The 19,967-nt window shown below is 44.4% G+C and overlaps 1 non-coding gene across 1 annotated transcript; it reads left to right on the top strand.

Annotated features, from left to right (window-relative positions):
- Positions 1-308: 308 nt before the first annotated feature.
- Positions 309-472, top strand: LOC122678624. Its single transcript, XR_006336272.1, has one exon. It is a non-coding gene; the product is annotated as a U1 spliceosomal RNA (small nuclear RNA).
- The last annotated feature ends 19,495 nt before the right edge of the window (positions 473-19,967 follow it).

A 19,967-nucleotide genomic window follows, 5' to 3' on the forward strand; every position in this document is an offset into this window, starting at 1 on the left:
TTGGTTATCTCCACAGGGGTGGGTTGGGTTGAAGAAGAGGAGCCGCCTTAGAGGTCCCGAATGGGGTTGGTTTATGTAAATCTTGCAGCGAAGTGGTCCTGTTCCTAGCGAGCCACTTCCCTCCTTATGGAAATTTTCATGACATTTTGTTGGATATTTTTTTTAGAAGAGTTATTTGGAGGGACTGATGGGTGTGGGAAAGGAGAGGGTGCGGAGGATAGTGGAAGAACTGCGGGGAAACGGCAAAGTCAGCGTGTGTGTACAGTGAACGTGTCTAAGGCTGTGTGGGGCAGGGGGAAGGTCAACTCATACTTACCTGGCAGAGGAGATACCATGATCAAGAAGGTGGTTCTCCCAGGGCGAGGCTCACCCATTGCACTCCGGGTGTGCTGACCTCTGCGATTTCCTCAAATAGGGGAAACTCGACTGTATAATTTATGGTAGTGGGGGACTGCGTGCGCGCTTTCCCCTGATAACTAAGTAATAACTGCAGACTTAATCTGTGATTCCTTGGCAGTGATTAAGTTATTCAGTTGTATCTGACTCTTGTGGTTCCCACGGAGTGTAGTTTGCCAGGCTTCTCTGTGAGATTTTTTCAAGGCAAAAATACTGGAGTGGGTCGCTATTTTTTTCCCCCAGGGAATCTTCTTAACCTGGAAAGCACATTCAGGTCTCCTCGCATCAGGTGGCCCAAGGACTGCAGTTTCAGCTTCAATACTGGTTCTTCCAATGACCACCGTGAACTGATCTTCTTTAGGATGAACTCCTTGGATCTCCTTGCAGTCCAAGGGACTCTCAAGAGTCTTCTCCAACACCACATTTCAAAAGCATCAATTTTTCAGCGCTCAGCTTTCTTTATAGTCCACCTCTCACATCCATACATGACCACTGGAAAAACCATAGCCTTGACTAGTCGGACATTTGTTGGCAAAGTAATGTCTCTGTTGCTTAATATGCTATCGAGGTTGGTCATAACTCTCCTTCCAAGGAGTAAGTGTCTTTTTATTTCATGGCTGCAATCACCATCTGCAGTGATTTTGGAGCCCAGAGAAATAGTCAGCCACTGTTTCCACTGTTTCCCCATCTATTTGCCATGAAGTGATGGCACTGAATACCATGATCTTAGTTTTCTGAATGTTGAGTTTTAAGCCAACTTTTTCACTCTCCTCTTTCACTTTCATCAAGAGAATTTTTAGTTCTTCACTTTGTGCCATAAGGGTGGTGTCATCTGCATATCTGAGGTTATTGATATTTCTCCCTGCAATCTTGATTCTAGCTTGTGCTTCATCAAGTCCAGCGTTTCTCATGATGTACTCTGCATATAAGTTAAATAAGCAGGGTGACAGTATACAGCTTTGATGTCCTCCTTTTCCTATTTGGAACCAATCTGTTCCATGTCCAGTTCTAACTGTTGCTTCCTGACCTGCATACAGGTTTCTCAAGAGGCAGGTCAGCCAATCTTTAAGAAATTGAATGAAGGGGTGTGATTACATTTGAGACACCTCAGGCAAAACTTCTACTGAGATACTTGCAGTCGTTTTTCACTCACTCAATGATGTCTGATTTCTTTGCAAGATGTTTGCTAGTCGTGACACTTTGTGTGAAGTCTTTAATTGTTGTTTGACAAATGCAGACCTCAAAAGATTTTAGTGGGAACCTGTGTTCTGTACCATGTAGAACTCTTTTAGAATCTTAATGGTTTTTTCACAAGTTGAGTTCAGAGGGTCCCCACACCCATATACAATTAATAGAAACTAAGTTTACTGAACTGCTGAAACCACAAAGTCAGACTGGGGACATTAAACAGAGATTTTCAGGAGACTTGGTATCAGGTGAAAGGACAGGGAGTGATCCCTGAGAGATGGGAAACAATGGCTCCAGTGGCTCCAACTGATTGCGTGGAGAGTTCCCAAGCGAGGCACCAGGAGCAAACTGAAAACCAGCCCAGTGGACCTTGCTGAGTTGAGGACAAGTTCCTGGATGTCAAAGGAGCTAGAGTGCATAGGACAAAGTCCCAGGGAGGAGAGAGATGCTGAGGGTAGTCAGGAGAGCCCTGCAAAGGAGGCTCCTCCAGAGGGCAGCAAAGTACTGATCAGTGCAGCCCTGGGAGAAAACTCCCCAAAGTCAGGGGGAAAGCTTCCACAGGCTCAGAGAGAACAGAGAGACTGGCACTCACAGTCATGCTTGCCCTCAACAGGTACACTAGGAAATACTAATAATAACCTTGTAATTAAGGAGATCGTGGAGTAGAGTGCTCAAGGAAGTCTTAGCTCAGTAGCAGGAATTTCTTATCCCTAGACTGAGTGTTCAGCTGCTCCAGACCATTTAGCAAATCATAAAAGCAAGACCTGAGACCGTCAAACTGTTTACAAATAACTTAAGGGCAACCCTGAACAAAACTCAACATTTATAGGAACACAAAACGATCCAGCTCCCAACAACATTTACAATGTCTGGGATTCCATCAGATTTTTCGGTATCCAAAGAGGAAGCGGAAATGACTCACAATGAAGGGACACATTGATCATTTATGAGTGACCGAGAGCTGACACAGATGTCAGAATAACCAGGGAAGGACATTTAAACTTTTGTTCCAACTATATTCCAGTCAAAGCTATGTTTTTTCGAGTGCTGTGTGCTTAGTTGTGTCAGCTCTGCGGACCCCATGAACTGTATGTAGCCCTCCAGGCTCTTCTGTCCGTGGGGATTCTCCAGGCAAGAAAACTGGAGTGGGTTGCCATGCCCTCCTTCAGGGAATCTTCCCAACCCAGGCATCGAACCCATGTCTCCCGCATTGCAGGTGGAGTCAAAAATTTCAGCAAATAAGAAGGTTGCCTCAAAATCACACAAAGAACATTGGGAAATGTAAAATGGCATCCATATTTTGAATTATTCTGAACAAAGCATTTGTAGACACATACACATGGAAAAAACTTCAATATTTTAATTAAAAATGCAGAACATGAGATAGAAGTAGATAGGAAAGAAGAAACGAGAAGTTGGAACTGACAGAGATTAAAAAAAATTGACGGTAAAGAAAATTCTTTGAAAAAAAAGGCTAAATGACACGGTACTTAGAGAACATATTTATCTAAACTAATAAGGGACACTGCATTAAAAATGAAAACATCGAACAGAATAGAAATGAACAAAAGATAGTGAGAAAGGATCGGAGGGAAAGTTATAGATACCTAGGGGCAATAGACCTGGAATGGTCAGTTCTAAGACCTATCCTAGGAGAGCTGAAAGACTTGCTTTCTAAAAGAAAAAATGTCCTGAAGCTCCAGATCACTCTTTGTCCTCAGTGAAAAAACATCAATTTACATTCTACATCTCAGCAGAACATACAAAGTAAGACAATATTTTTTTTTGTTTCAAATATCAATAGAACTCATTGTGGATAAGTTCTTTTTATTTAGCCAAGGTGTCTGTACTGAATCAAAGCAACAGAAAAAAAGTATTAGGTATATCAAACATAAGTCCCCATACCATCATGAGAAATCTTTAAAGATGAACTCTACTCATCAAGAATTGACAGGAAAGTGAGTTTTGTACATCTGGTCATCACTGAATAAATGTGATTGTAGATTTAAGCCACTGTGCTGTGGGCCCTGCTGTGAGGGCAGCCTAGGTACACCCTCAAACTTCTGCAGGGAGGCTGCTAGTATTCCCAGAGTGGGACAGCCATCTTGTGCCACCAGGGGGTCGAAAGGACCCAGTGGGCCCCTCCTCCAGCTCCTACCTCTACCCTACCAACTAGCACATTAACAAAAAAAGATAGGGAAAATATGGTATATAAAGGGCATACATTTGATTGGGTTGAAATAATGCAAGAAGGTAATAACACTATAAGGTAGGTAAAGACAGAAGAAAAAAGCAAAGAATGTCCTCGATCATCACAGTAGTAAGTAGTTGAGGTTGATAGACAACATTTAAAACATATACTTCAAATATTAGACATGTGACAAAATTCTAAAGGACTAACATGTCAAAAATGTTAGTGCACTAACTAGCTATCCAGGCCTTCCAAAATACCAAGCAAAACAAACACACACACACCCAAATATGCATACACAAAGAAAATAAAATCACAGAGAAAGAAACAGAGAAGATACCATCTACTACAAATGGTAAACATAGTTGAAAAGATGCGAGAGGAGTTTAAGATACAAAACTGAATAGGAGAAACAAAGGGGCTTCCCTGGTAGCTCAGCTGGTAAAGAATCTGCCTGGGATTCAGGAGACCCTGGATCGATTCCTGGCTGTCGGATTCCCTGGAGAAGGGATGGGATACCCACTCCAGTATTCTTGGGCTGCCCTGGTGGAAGCCGCCTGCAATGGGGGACACCTGGGTTCGATCCCTGGGTTGGAAAGATCCCCTGAAGTAGAGCATGGCAACCCGCTCCAGTATTCTTGCCTGGAGAATCCCCATGGACACAGGAGCCAGGGGGGCTACAGTCCATGGGGGTGCAAAGAGTCGGACACGACTGAGCAATTAAGCACAGCACGGCACATGAGAAACAGAGTCTTTATATTAATAAAATCAATCATGTTAATAATGGACTGTGGGTGGGGGAGGGGTGGGAAGAGGTTCAAGAAGGAGGGGACATATTTATACTTACGTTTGATTCCCACTGGTTTATGGCAGAAACCAGCACAACAGTGTAAAGCAGTTAGCCTCCAATTAAAAATAAATGTAAGAAAATAAGGGATTATAACACTGAATTTTAAAAAAGCATGGGTCCACAGTGAAACACAAAAATATTTTTAATAATATGTTAGGGGTAGGGATTGTCTTTTCCAGAGCACAAAGCTGGCAATACCACACATATGATAGTTGACACACATCAGGGATCAATAAAGGATGGTGAAATCTTTACAGAAAGAGCATCATAGAGTATGATATTCATACACTCTCAAAATACCACTCATCAAATTACTCATTACAGACACAAAAGCCTGTCTTTTCAATGAACAGATCTTCTAAGCCTCTGCATAACAGTGTTCAATGCTAAAATGATGATAGTGGTGACAGGTAAAGTGGACACTCTTAGCCTCCAAACAGGCTGCACTAGGAAGCACACAGCATGTACTAGATGGTGTTCCTGGCAAAAAGGGTTCACCTGAATTTACTCATGAGGAAATGATCAGACAACTGCAAAATGGAGACCTTTGAGTAGACAGCTGACCTATCCTCTGCAAACAAGTCAATGTCACGACCATCAAAGACAAGAAGCTGAGGAGTTGTTTGAGGTTCCAAAGGACTAAAGAAATAAAGTAACATGATCTTTTTAGTCCTTTGGAACCTGAAACATCTCTTTTCCTTTTTACTGTCTTTTTGGTGCAAACATTGACTTTTTGAAGAAAGACAGGCCACTTGTCTGGTTCAAAGGTCTAAATACTGCAGTTATCTGATATGTACCTCAATAGTAAACACAGACAAACACTTTCAGCAAGAACAATGCATAGTAAATGCTGTCTGCTTTGAGCACAGTCCATCTGGTGGCAAAGAATGACCGGGATGATATGTTGTCTTCTTCCAGTTGTTCCCATGCTGGTGTGTGGAGGACGAATATTTAGAGGCGCAAGAGTGAAGGTCTTTCCAACCTGTGTGTCCATCAAAGCACTGATCACGTTACTGAGGATGACATTCCAAGGCTGATGACTGGGATGACTCATATCAATTCTGTCCCTTGGGGTGTGGAGCGTGGTTGTTGGTTGGGATGCTCATTCTCAGGAAAGGATCCCTCCAGTGTTGCTGAGGTTTAAATTGAGTTGCTGTCGTAGATTTTTTTTGCATCAAATGGAAAAGGTACATTTTATAGTGTGGTTTCTCAAATTGACAATATCTTTCCTTAGTTTCGAAAGTAATTGGTATCTGTGAAAGACAGAGAGAGGGAGAGAAGCAATGTGAGTGTTTCTTAGGTCTTGCTGAGACTGGAGGGATGGCCACATGGTGGCTGGGGCCAGGGGCAATAGAGCTGTTGACAGGACGAGCTGAAGGGAGAGCACAGGCTGGTTGGAGAGGAAAGTGAGATCCATGATTTAGAAGGAATACCTCCCTAAACTTTCCTCTAGCCTGTGGTGCAGCATCGAAGGACCCCTCCTCACCCCACCTGTGCTTGGTGATGTCGCCGCTCAGAGCTGCTTCAGAGCCTTAACTGGATCCCCACCGCTCAATCCTCAACAGTCCTTTCACTCCTGAATCCCCTTCATCTGTACGCTTTCCCACACATTCAGGGATGGACGTGCTGAGCGTCCCTCATACACAGCTGGAAATAGACTGCTATGGGAGCAGAGGATCCTCATTGAGAAAGGACCCTCTTCTACCTCTTCATCCCTGCCCTCTGAGGAGGAGAAGCAGGCTACCGGAGAGTCCTGGATGTGAGCACCAAAAGGGACCTCAGAATGTATGCAAGTCCAGTTGCATAATTTACAGGGGATGAGCTATGTTTCCAAGGTCTAAGGACTATCCAAAACCACATGACTTGTTACTGAAAACCCAGGCCACAGGCCCTTCCTACACATTTGCGGGAAGGTAGAGAAGAGAGGAAAGCTCCCATCTGGAGGAGTCAACAGTTAATGGAGCATGTTTGGTCATCCTCCTGGACAGGAATAAGGCGTTCCAGGGAAATCCTGCTCCAAAGAGACTGAGGAATGAATGGAAAGGGGGGAAACTCAAAATAAAATGAGCAAAAAGAGAGCAGGGAGTGGAACTGTGTCTCAACCCATTTGCATCCTGTGGACACCAAAATGCTATGAAGGTGATTTCATGCTGGATCTACCTTAAGGCATTTCTAGGAATATCCTTGACATCTACACAAATCAAACTCTGAAGTGAAAGAGAATTCACTTTAGTTATACTAAATTCTCATCACCTTTTTCCCAAACATTTCTCTAAGAAAGAGTCTCTCCTAGTGTTTTATGATAGTGTATAGAAAAACACCTACTTCTGCTTTCTTGACCAGGCCACAGCCTTTGACTGTGAGGATCACAGCAAAGTATGGAAAATTCTTAAAGAGATGGGAATACCAGACCACCTTAGCTGCCTCCTGAGAAACCTGTATGCAGCTCAAGAAGCATCATTAGAACTGGACATGGAACACAGAATGGTTCCAAATTGAGAAAGGAGGATGTCAAGGCTGTATATTGTCATATTGATCATTTAACTTAAATCCAGAGTACATCATGTGAAATGCTGGGCTGGATGAAGCACAGCTGGAATCAAGATTGCCAGAAGAAATATCAATAACCTCAGATATGCAGATGACACCACCCTTATGGCAGAAAGCAAAGAGGAACTAAAAAGCCTCTTAACGAAAGTGAGAGGTGAGTGAAAAGGGTGGCTTAAAACTATGCTTTCAAAAAAACGAAGATCATGGCATCTGGTCCCATCACGTCATGGCAAATAGATGGGGAAACAATGGAAAGAGAGACAGACTTAATTTTCTTGGGCTCCAAAATCACTGCAGATGGTGACTGCAGCCATGAATTTAAAAGACTTACTCCTTGGAAGGAAAGTTATGATAAACTGAGACAGCATATTAAAAAACAGAGATGTGACTTTGCCAACAAAGGTCCATCTAGTCAAAGTTAGAGTTTTTGCAGTAGTCATGTATGGATGTGAAAGTTGCACCATAAAGAAGGCTGAGTGCCAAAGAATTGATGCTTTTGAACGATGGTGTTGGAGAAGACTCTTGAGAGTCCCTTAGACTGCAAGGAGATCCAACCAGTCCATCCTAAAGGAAATCAGTCCTGAATGTTCATTGGAAGGACTGATGCTGAAGCTGAAAGTGCAATATTTTGGCCACCTGATGTGAAGAACTGACTCACAGGAAAAGACCCTGATGCTGGGAAAGATTGAAGGCAGGAGGAGAAGGGGACAAAAGAGGATGAGATGGTAGGATGGCCTCACCGACTCAATGGACATGAATGTGAGCAAGCTCTGGGAGTTGGTGGTGAACAGAGAAGCCTGGCCTGCTGCAGTCCATGGGGTCGCAGAGATTTGGAGACAACTGAGGAACTTAACTGAACTGATAGACGGGTGTGTAAAAGGGTAAACATAGCAGGGTAAAGCCTAATACTCATTAGGGGGCTTTTGCATAAAGAATATATTCAGTGAAAAAAACTTTGTTGCATCTGCTCTTCTGAACCAGTTAGTAGTCTGTGAAACAGGTCAAGTGAATAGCTAATTGCAAGTGCATTTCAACATTTGAAAAGGAAATACTAAACTGCATTCTTGTGGCAAGGGGAGGGTTGATTTTATACTTTGAGGCATTTGTAATGTTCTTTTGTTTGTTTGTTTGTTTTCTTGTAAATTGTACTATGAAAATTGTAAGAAACTTGAATCCAAACAGAGAGATTATATATCTAACTTAACTATCTACATCTCTTTTTCTCTCTTTTCTCTTCTCCAGGCTGTACAAAATAGTTCTGTTGAGAGAAGAATGCAAATTCCCTTAATTGTTGATATTCAGCTTTTTGAGGAAGCAGCCACTCATAGGCCATTGCCATATTGGTTACTTATATCCTATCCGGTCCACTGTCCTCTGATCCTTGATGCATATTAGCAGAGCTTGGACAGATACTGATATCCAAACCTCATCCTCAGAACTTTAAAATCAGAATTTCAATGGATTGGGTTAAGGCATTCATGTTAGCTCAAAACCCAACCCGTTTTCATTTTACAATAGCATGATTTAGAACTACACACTAGACTACACTATTTCACATCACTCTTTTTATTTTCTCCTTCTAGTCCAATATGGACTTCTCCCCACTGGCCCTAAAGATGTTTTGGTCTTTTGCTGTTACTCTCATATATAATTGGCCTTCTCAATTGGATGGTCAGAAGCAATGATTATCTTGTATTCTTGTGTATCTCCCTGGGTCTTCATAAATGTGGCCCAAGTTAATTCAGTATAATGCTGTCCTACATTCCCTGGCCTCAGACTTCAACTCAGTTCATTTTTCTGGGCTTTGACTAATACTGAGAAGGAATAATGTGACTAAAACTGGAGAGGTCCGAGCGCTGTCCATCTCACGCTCTGTGTATTTTGAAAACCTGGCTTCTCTAGCTCCTTTTCCCCAGTGTCCCTTTAGGGGGCCATTTACTGCCCTCCCCCTAATGCCAGCTCCAGTGAGTTCCTGGAAGCCCCTGCACATTAGCAAAGTTCTGCCCATCAGGGCCTGAGGGGAATCATGACTCAGGCCAGTCCAGCACTCCCACCTATGACCCAGGTTCTTCTTTTATGTTAGTAATCAAGGCTTTTTCCTTCAGCTCTGGCATTTCTTATTCAGGTGGAAAAGCTGAGGGTTAAGGACTTTCCTAGGTTCATTTCTCCAGAAGCCAACTCACATGTGAGTGATTCCTTCAGTCATGATCCTGAAAGAAAGAGGCAGTGGACTTGGAGGCAGGGGGGAAAGTCAGGTGAGGAAACCAAGAATGTGTGTGATTGAAGGCCAATGTTTTCAGTGGCTTAAATGCCGCTCTTCTGATGAGGAGGACCATGGATCTGGGCTTCCTTGTGGCTAATAGGAAAGGTCAGAGGGAATATGAGGATGGTAGCAGTGGGGAAACAGTACGGGTCAGAGTGGAAACAGGAGAGTGAGAGGGAAGGCCACTGCAGGGTGGCAGCCCCCACGGAAAAGAGAGGAAAGACCACACAGAGGTGTGTCAGCTGTTGAGTGAACAAATGAGGAAGAGAAAACTTAGTGGGAGATTGAGCCATAAGAGATAAAGAGCATAAGGAAGAAGTGCATGGGATTACCTCTGTACCCTAAGCTTGAAGGCCAGGGAATCTGCACGCTAGTCTCCACTTGCCAAACAGCAGTTTTCTTCTGAGAATCTTCTGTTTCAGGACACTTAAGCCTTTAATCTTGTTACAGACTGGATGCTCCTGTGTGCTTGCTGTGGAGCGCTCACCTTCCAGCTTGGGAGGGTTCTTCATTGTGATGGAAGCATCCAGCTCTGAAGAGAAAACCACAGCCAACAGGATCCATTGTTATTCATGATTTACAGAGACTTACTCCTTCACCCAAGAAGGACATCAGGTACCAAAAGTGTCCAGGAACAAGAAAGGCCAAATGAAAGCCCATGGGTAGGTGAAGCAATGGAGATATTTTTATATTTTCTTTTTTGCTGATCTTCCTCATACTACCCAGTATTGCTAAGTGTGCCACAGGGCGAACGTGTTTCCAAATGCCAAAAATGAGCAAGAAAAATAAAATGGATGACAACCAAATGTTCCTAGGTAGAAAAGACAAAGGCAAGAAACTCCTACAGGATGTAGTTTGTACTGTTGGGAGGGAAGAGATGAAGGAAAGTGGAAGTTGAAGGAGAACCTCATGAGAGAAAAGAAGTGGGGAAGTCTAAATTGGAAAACTTTTAAATGTGCATCAATATACACTTCATATATATGGACACACACTACATATGATATTTATACATAATTTATATAAGGCATAGATGATATGATAAAAATGGAAGAAAACTCAAAGGTGAGTGTGTTTGTGATGGAATAAATGAATGAAGGATTTGAGCTATTGAATGGATCATTCTGTTGGCTTCCTGATGAGTTGAATTTGGAAAAGAAAATAGAAAAATAAGAAGAATGAGAAAGAAGCTCTATTTGGTGACAGGAACTAGGAGATATGGGGGAGGGCAGATGGGAGTCACAGTGTGAAGGGGTGTGAAAGTAAAGGGCATTAAGACTACCCTTTGCTGCAAGTCTGCTGTGAAGCCTGGATTTATGCTCAGGTCTCCATGGAAGGTGAGCAGGAAACAGAGTGACTGAGCCAGTGGGGTTCAGTCTTGGCTGAGAATGTGGGAGACCAAGCACAAGAACAGGAGAGACAAGCGGAAGAGGAGACAATAAACACCACAAGACCTACTGGCTCTTGTCAGGCTCTGCACCCCTCCCTCCCTGAGCACTTTCCGTGAGACTCTGGGTGCTGCACCAGGGGGCTCCTTCTCAGCTCAGCTCCACCTGAGGACGTGCGTCTCTCCTGGATCCTCACATGAAGCCACAGCCTGAGGGAGGAGCACCAGGCAGCCCCAGGCTTCAGTGGAGGATATGGAGAGCGAGGGAGGGTAAGGATGAATACGTCCCAGATGAAATGGATGTGAGGGTCTGAAAGCTCTTTGAAGGAAACTTGAACAGAGGTGGATCCAGAGGAGAGGAAGACTAGGAGACGGAAAAGGAGATGAGTGGAGAGAATGAATTAAATGGAGGGTCACAAAAGAGACTGACGGGTGCACTTCAAGAATGAGGGTAGCCCTTTATATGAAAATGAGGGGAAAATGAGGAAAAGAAACTGGATATGAAAAGCCAACATGGGACTGAGTTGCAGGGCCAGTGTTTACACTCCTATTGCATGTTGCTAATACACTGTTCCTGGGAGCACCCAACAGGAGTAAATTGCCTTGATGACAGATGTTGAAAGGAGAGGAAAATACTGGCCAAGCTACCTTCCTGAGAAAGCAAGGGAAGATGGGGTTTAGAGAAAGGAAGACAATAAAGCTTATGCTACCATAGAGGAAACAACCATTGTGCAATCATTTTGTAAGCGTTAAAGCACCAGAAAGACACAATGCTTAGATATTATATATTCATAGTGGTTATCAAACAAATTTTAGCGAATCAGATGCCCTGGACATTATATTGTTTAAGATTCCCAACAATCATGCAAAGGAGATAGAATTTTCATGAGTTCATTTCAGGGACGAGAGAGGCAAATACCTAGGAAGATAAATAAGTTGGCTCAGTTAAACAAGCAGGAGTTTGCAGAACCAGGGCCTGAGGCTGAGCTGGTCCTAAGTCCCAGGCTCTTGATCACCTCACTCTGTTAGAGTGTCACGGGTTTCAACTGGGCCGTAAGAGGGTTTGGGAGAAGCCCTCTGCCTCCTCCACCCACAGCTTTGTGATGACCAGCACATGGACAGAGCTTTCTAATCCCCTTTTCTTTCTTACCTAGAAAGAGTGGTCCTTGGTTTCCAGAATCAGGGTTGGTGGTAAAGGCCCAGTTGGTGGAAGAAAGACCAAGAATGGCTTTGCTGTCACCACAGTCAAGATGCTGGTCCAGCTGCCACTGCAGACAATCAGTCATGTGGGTGCTTTTCTGAAGCTGTGCCTGTGAAGTTGGCACCTCTGACCCTGGGAAACTCACAGGTTCCTGGTGAGAGTCCTCCCAGGTGTCACCTGAAAGGAAAAGAGGGTTCGTTGGACCAATGAAAGCTTTTTCTTGCTAAGCCCTCCCAGAGGGCCCATTTCTGCTGTCCTAGCCCATAAGTGAAACCACCCAATAACCCAGACAACAATGGCAGACATCAAGGTCAAGAAGGCGCCGTATTTATGGCTGGGACTGGGGTGTTGAGAAGGCAGGTGCTAGGCTGCAATTTCTTGAGATGAGAAATCACCCACTTGAGTCGAGAGGGTTTGGGTGACACAGGAGGTCAAGCCTCTTATTCTGTTATGAGCCTTATTAGTCTTGGAGCCTAGAGAGAAGGTTCTAGACAAGCCTCTAGGCATGGGGGAGAAAGAGTTGTTGATATCTACCCACAGGAATAAAAGAACAGGAAGAAACATATGGCCTGAAAGCTTCAGGTCCTACTAGAATTTGAGCTGAGAAAACACAGTACATTCCAGACCCTTTTGAACTTCCTTGCTTGAAATGTTTGTCTACCCTTCCACTCACCCGTACATGTACATATAGAATAAAACCTATTCCCACGTGGGGCAGAATGGGGATGGATGGTATTAGCAGCAGGAACTAGTGGGGGAGAGGGCCAAGACCCTGTTGGAAACACCTATGTGTCTCTTTAGAGAGATTATATAAGTATACTCCTTCAATACATGTCCTCCTGCTGGTTCCTGGGCAGTGCTCCTAATGAAATCTGTTTATATTTCCACTGCGAAATGAGTACATATTCTCAGAACCTGGGCTAACCAGGCACGAAGTTCCCTCCTCTGGTGCAGCTCAGGCTGCTGTGAGGTCCCGGCCGCCAGGCCATCCTCCTTATGCGTCCGCACCCTCAACAGGGTTTGTTTCTGTAGCTGTCTCTCATGTGTCTGTTATCTCTAGTCTTCCAGAGAGCATCTGAGTCTGACTCTCATCAGATTCATCCAACCTCCTTCCAACTGCTTTCTCTGATTCAGTCCTCTCCACACTCTCAAAGGTCACCTGGCTTATCACCCCTCAATCCTGTTTTATCACATGTGCCTCAGTTTATGGAAATTCATCCTCCCTTCCCTGCTACACAGATCTAACCTCCTCACCTGCCTTTCCACGGCTCCTGGCTTCTGTCCCTCTTTCTTTTGCAACATCACTTCCCACAACTCCCTCTGCAAATCCTCCTAGGACTCAGGCTGGCCCCTTTCTGACCCCAGCCCTGTACTAGGAGCCTCTGTGAGCTTCCAGGGCTGTTTCCAAAAGCACCTCTCTCAGTTTGGTGTGCCCTTCATATTTCCACCAGGCAAACTTCATTAAATATTAATCATCATGTTTTAGGACACTTCATCAGATTTTATGATAATTCACATTATGCTGAAGGGTAAATCCTTGTATATCAACAAATTTGGTATTTGAAAGAACTGTCAAAACTAATATTCTCCAATGTTATTATGAATCGATGTCTAGGATTGTCTTTAATTAGCACTGTGTAATTTCATCATCTAATTTTATTTGCCTTTCTTGAGAATGGGTTTTATTAAACCTATGCTTTGAATATTCTTTGCGTTGACAGAATATATAATAACCAAACATTTTAATAATCATCAACAATACTGCCCAATATTGTTAGTGTGGGGAAGAGCCTCCAATAGAAGATCAAGATATAATTTAAAAATCAAGTGTCTGTGTTGTATCTGCAGGGTTTCTCCTTGTACAGAGAGGACGGGGTAGGCCTGACTACTTGTACCCGCATGTCTGCATAATGGCTATTCACACTGTCCTCAGGTTATCATGTGAACCAAGACGCAGGATGGATGCTGTATAGTTAGATATTCTATTCATTCATCTCAATCCATCTGTGGGGCTTTGGCCTTTCCTGGCCCATTGTGAACAATGGATTCCCGGGACTGGGCCCTATCACACACTCACAAACATCTCAGACACATATCTGAGTCACGTGTCTGAGCCTCACTCATCCTCTTCACGGGAACCCACACCCGGCGGTCAGTGTCTCTGAGATAGAGCTCCACAGTTTTCAATGGCTTCAGCACAGCCAAATTCAAGGTCCACCTGGACCCGTCATGAGAGCAGGTGACCGGGGGGCAGGAGTGGGGAGCAGGTGGACTCTCACCCTGGCTGATCCCAGAGAGAGCCCCATGGAGCTGTGGCTCCACCTGGAGGGGCCGGGGAGCCAATGGCTCTGTCCTTGGGACACAGTGCACAGAGGTACTGGGAGCTGGCAGTCTGAGTGAGGGACCACAGGGTTTCTCTGCAGCCCTCTGGCAACTTTCTGTTGAAGATTAAGATAGTTGCAAATCATTTGGATAGGGCAAAGAGAAAAACGTGAGCAACATCCTCTCTGAGTCACTGATGGTCTGACTGCTGAGAGGAGAGGACAGAGCCTGAGCCAGGGAGTCGGGCCCAGGAGAGGTCAGTGTCCCACCTGCCAGTGGCCAGGAGTCTGGGCCCAGGGAAGGGACCTGCTGATCCTCAGTGCCCTCGGCTCCACCATGGGACACCACAGCTACCTGAGAGGGTGCCTGGGAGGGCTGAAGGGGTTATAGTGCACTAGGAGCTCGCTTAGGAAGAGCATGGAGGACAGCAGGTGCACAATAACTGTGTGTTCCCTTTCTGGTTTGTGAACTACTGTGATCCTGAGAAAGCCTTTGCTTCTCTGCTCCTCAGGGAAGAATGAGAAATAAGAAAGAAACTGCTTCCAAGGTGAAAAGTCACCAAGTGATTGACGGACAACATTTATATGCCCAATATCATTTTAAAAGAAGTCAGATAAAGTCTGATACATAATGGAGTTTCTTTTGGTTTATCAAGATGATCTTATGTATCAAAGTCCTAACAATAAGAATGCTTCTCCTAAAGAAAAAGTCAAAAAACTAGCCCAAGAAGGATTTCATACTAGGTTTTAATCTCCACACCCTATGAACTGCTACCCAAGTGGACCTGGCCCATAAATTAGGTCAATACCCCCATCAGATACACAGGTTATGGGTGTTTCCTTGAGATTATACCACTGATATTGCTTAAAACGATGAAAATGTAACCCACACATGGAAAACTCCGTCTTGCTTCACAAAGGATGAAACACAAGGGTGTTTCTAGAGGATGGAACAACAGAGACAAATATTTGGCTTCATGGAAATGACAGGGCATAGGCAGATTTGATGCTCAGGACCTAGTATCTAAATGCTTCAGAGGGAGATAGGCAGCCAAGGGGTAAGAATCTGGAGTTGCAGAACAATATAACGTGCATTAAAAATATGGAGCAGATTGCAATCATGAATGTAAAGCCAGAGAGCTTGCCAGAAACTATTCAAGAAATAAATTTAGGAACAAAATTTCATGACTCTAAGGATTCTTATCTTGATAAAAAGAGCTCTGTTACACAAATTCCTGCAGGTGAGACAGTGGGAGCTGAGATTCTGCCCTTATCCCTCCACTTGCCCTCTCTGGTCTGACTTGATACCACAGAGCAGTGCTGGTGAGACGAGTTCAGGTGACAGAGGGCAGCCTGGGCAAGAAGTTTGCAAAGGCTCATGATGCCTTTTAAAAGTTCAATCTGAGAACATAGTTCTAATCGACCCGAGCCTAAGAATCTGTCTGGGAGTACTCACCGTTTACATCTAGAGCCAAGAAAACTTCTCTCTTCTCTGTTGGGAAGGAGACACTCCTATAAGGAGGACAGGAGCCTTCCAGATGATGGCCAATCGAAGCAGCCAGATAACATTCATCCACTGAGTCCGGGTGGACTTCATTCTCTTCTACCACCAGCTGCTCCATACTGAGATTTGTGGGGTTGGGAGAGCAGATGGTTAAACAAGAGGGATTAGTCAACCTGGAGTCATAATTGGTTTTGATGGGAGGGTTAAGGGACACCTTGGGAAAAACAAATGAGGAGTCCCCTTAAAGGGAGGCATAACAATACCCCACCCACAAGCCCCATCTGGGGCCTGAAGGCGCTTGCAAAGGGAAAGTGAGAGAGAGTGAGGGAGAGTGAGCATCAGATGCTCTGAGCACAGAGAAGAAATGAGCTCAGGAGGAAGGAGAGGAGCCACCCCAGGACACATAGTCATGTCACACACGCCCTCAGAACACAAAGGCGGCTTCAAATGCACCATAAATTTTGTTGAAATTTACATGCTGCATCCAGATGAATACCAGCTCTGGCAGCATAATGGACTCCTAGAATCTTGTGTCTACCAGACCAATTTTTCTAATAATGCGATGGGACATGAATTTTTTTTTCCTAGTTACTTTCCTTGCCATGAAATACCTGCCAAGGTCTTAAGACCAAAGACAGAGGCAGATAAGTATGGCATGCTGGTTTTAATAAAAAGGAGAGGACAGAGGAGTACAAGAAATCCTGTGGCTGATCAGTAGCCCTGCTTCAACTGACTGCAAGTTACTCTAATTGAGAGGGATTCATAAAGGGTGAAAACAGATAACGGTGTTACAGGGACAATTTGTGGTGGTCTGAATGGAAGAAATAGGCATGTGCAGCACTTTCTGATTCCCCTGCATGTGAGATGACCAAATGTCACCACTGATGTCAGACCCGCGTTTCTCCATAGTTACCTAGAACAGCTGACGTCTTGATTTTCCTCGTCCTCAAGATCAGCAAGATTTTCTATGGATAAATTCAGACAGGTTGAGAAACATTTAGCAGATCTCTTTGTGTAAATTAATAATCCAATGTCTAATACTACCATAGGGACATTTATATCAGCAATGAGATGATAGGCTATTTAAGAAGGATATTCCAGGTGCCTCAAGTTGGATCTCTCAGACTCTCCTTGGTTTACTTTCCTGAGCCATCAGGCAAGATCTCCCTTCCCTGGTATATCCTCACCACAGTATTCTCTTCCAAGTCTCAGTAAAAGTTAAAGATTCATCTTCCCCACAGAGTCTGGGGAATAGCCCACAGCATTCTTATAGAATACTGTAATACTCAGGCTTTTCTCATCATATGCTGACTGCTTTAGCAGAATGATGAGTGGAATGAACAAATCCTCGAGTCACATGAATCCTAGTTGTTACACGGATCCTTCAGTCATTCATGGGGCGGGAAAATGCCAGGGCTCTGCCTTGCTTCATGAAACACACACGCAAGGTGATGGGAGGGCTCTCTGCATCCTGGGGCCCAGATGATTGGTTTGCTAAGACAAGCAATTTAGAGAAGCAGACACTGGGGGTGCCAGCAGTGACACCAGGGGAGAACAAATACTGACAGCGGTGAGCGCCTGTGGGAAGGCGCGGAGATTCAAGGGGCACTCTGGGTGTGAAAATGGGAGCCTTGTGGGTAAGAAGAGACATCGCAAAGGGGTCAGGAAAAAATACAGTCATCTCCAGACACCTGCACACATACAAGTGAGTGAGTGTGTCACACCAGCCTTGGGTCCGTGATCTAACTTGGGGCCTGACCTGTAGGCTTCACCTGAATGAAGAAGACAGCAGAGCTCCCAGACCGATCTGATGTCTGTACTTAAAACTCTACCACAGAGTCTGATTCAAATCACTGTCTACAGAACTTCCAACAGGGATGAGAAATCTCTGCACCCCAGAGGTGAGGAGTACGAAGCACACAGAGTCTACCTGGGTATCCAGGTGGAGTTCTATCACAAGAAAATACTCACTGGTTACATCCCGAGCATAAGAGACATCCAGGTCCTCAGGTGAGAAGACGGCTGTGCTCCTATAAGGCCAGAAGGAGTCTGACAGGTTAGGAAGCACCGAGTAAGTCAGATAATAGTCATCCAGAGAGTTCTGTGGGACACCATCTTCTACCATCTGTGGCATCTGTCTGCTGAACCTGGTCGGGGAGGGAGGGCAAAAGATTAAGCCAAGACTGATCAGAAACTGTACAGTTCTATCTGGTTCTGGTGGAATGTTTGAGTGGTGAAGCACGCCAAGGGTCTCATCCATTAGAGAGAGAAAAGTCTGTTTTGTGTGTGAGACACAGCGTGGTCTCACAGGGGCAGAAGAGAGAAAGAACAGTAGGTGCTCAGTGCTCTGGCCAAAGAACAGGCTCATGAACAGACTGAATTCTCTCTGATGGTGCAGTCATGCCTCACATACAGGGACACAGAACACTGGCTTTCACACTTCCATCTACACTGCCTTGACATTACTATGACACACACACACCAGCATGCTAACACAAACAGAAAGCAGATACACATCTCACTCTGTAAACCACACCTGACATAATGGTTGAGTATAAAAGCACCAGTCTGACTTAGTTCACCCGGGTCAACTGATTTGGTTTTTAAACTTGACAAGTAAATACGAAATGGGAAATAATAGAAGTACCACAGTGAAAGCAGAGAACATTATGATAAAGGATAATAGTGGTGGGCAAAACTGCCGACACAATATATTCAGCTTTCCGGTTTTCCCTGGATCGGGGTCTGTAGATGTCAGCACTGTACAAAGAGCCCACAGATATTCAAAATTACCTCGGGGCAACCACCTCTGGTCCTTTCAGGTCATCATGATCATTCTGCTTTTCTGCAAATAAATTAACAGGAGAGTTATATCGGGAAAATGCCTTTCAAAAACGCCCAATCGTATGCCTATCTTCACAATGTGGTAACAGGCTGTTGAGACAGAAATCATCCAGGAGGCCCTAGAAAGAGCCTCATAAGAAGGCACTGGGTTTCCTTCTTGAGCCATTGGGCAAATTTCCTTGATATCATATGTCATTGGCAGAGTATCCTGGTCGTGAGTCTGTGCAAACAGCTAAATAAATCCTTTTCCCCACAGTTCCTGGGGAACAACTTTGCTACATTCTCAGCCTGCTATAATACTCAGGCTTTTTTCATCTGAAATGTTGTTTATTAATGGGATAAGTGATTACACACTGAGATAAATGGAAGTGGAATCCATACACCATCAAGTCAAATGAATCTCAACGCTGCAATCAGTGGCCATTCATCAGGTTGGGAAGTTCCAGGGCCGTGCCTTAGCTCAGAGAAACATACCAAAAGATGACAGTGTGGCTTACCTTCTGGTTTCAGAAGACTTCGAACAAGATAAGTCAAAGGAAAAGAGAGCCTATGGGTTGATAGAAGTGAACCAAAGTAGTGACATCTCCAAAGGTATAAACAAGCCTGCCAAAAGCCCTGGACAGGTGTAGGAATTCAGGGATATTACCCAGAAATGAAAATTAAAGCATTTCATGTGAGATAAGAGGTTCACTCAAAATTAGGAAGCCTGAACGGTACCTCCTGGGCCCCAGCTGCTGAGGTACACGTGAGTTTGGCTGGAGAACCTTGGGTAGAGTGGTTTACCACAGGGACACCCATGACAGGGAACTTAGAAAAGTTCATTCATAGAATGTCTTATTTTAAATGGAATTATAGAGTCTGGTTCAAACCAGGCTTCAGGATGTAAGCATAGGGTCTATTAAAGGGGATTAATTCTCCAGGAGTAGACTAACAGATGTAGTGAAGCCTACCTGTGAGACCAGTTGGAATTTCATCCTCTTCAGCATGAGAGCAACCACAGGCTCCATCCACGGCAGACTCCACATTCTCTTCATCAAATGCAACTTTCCCATCACTGTAAGGCTGGTTGCAGGCAGAACCTTCCTGTGGAGTGGAAGCTACTGGAACACATTCATCCTGGGATTGCGGGAACACCACCTTCTTTTCCACATCCTGCATGTTCACACTGTGTCAGAGGGAAAAGGGAGGACAGAAGCTTAAGAGGACTCAACTCCAAGCTATCTGGCTGGTTTTGAGGACAGGCATTGCAAGTGGTCACAGAAAGCAAAAGGGCAG

This window comes from Cervus elaphus, chromosome 20 (genome assembly GCF_910594005.1).
Source record: "Cervus elaphus chromosome 20, mCerEla1.1, whole genome shotgun sequence".
Taxonomy (NCBI): domain Eukaryota; kingdom Metazoa; phylum Chordata; class Mammalia; order Artiodactyla; family Cervidae; genus Cervus; species Cervus elaphus.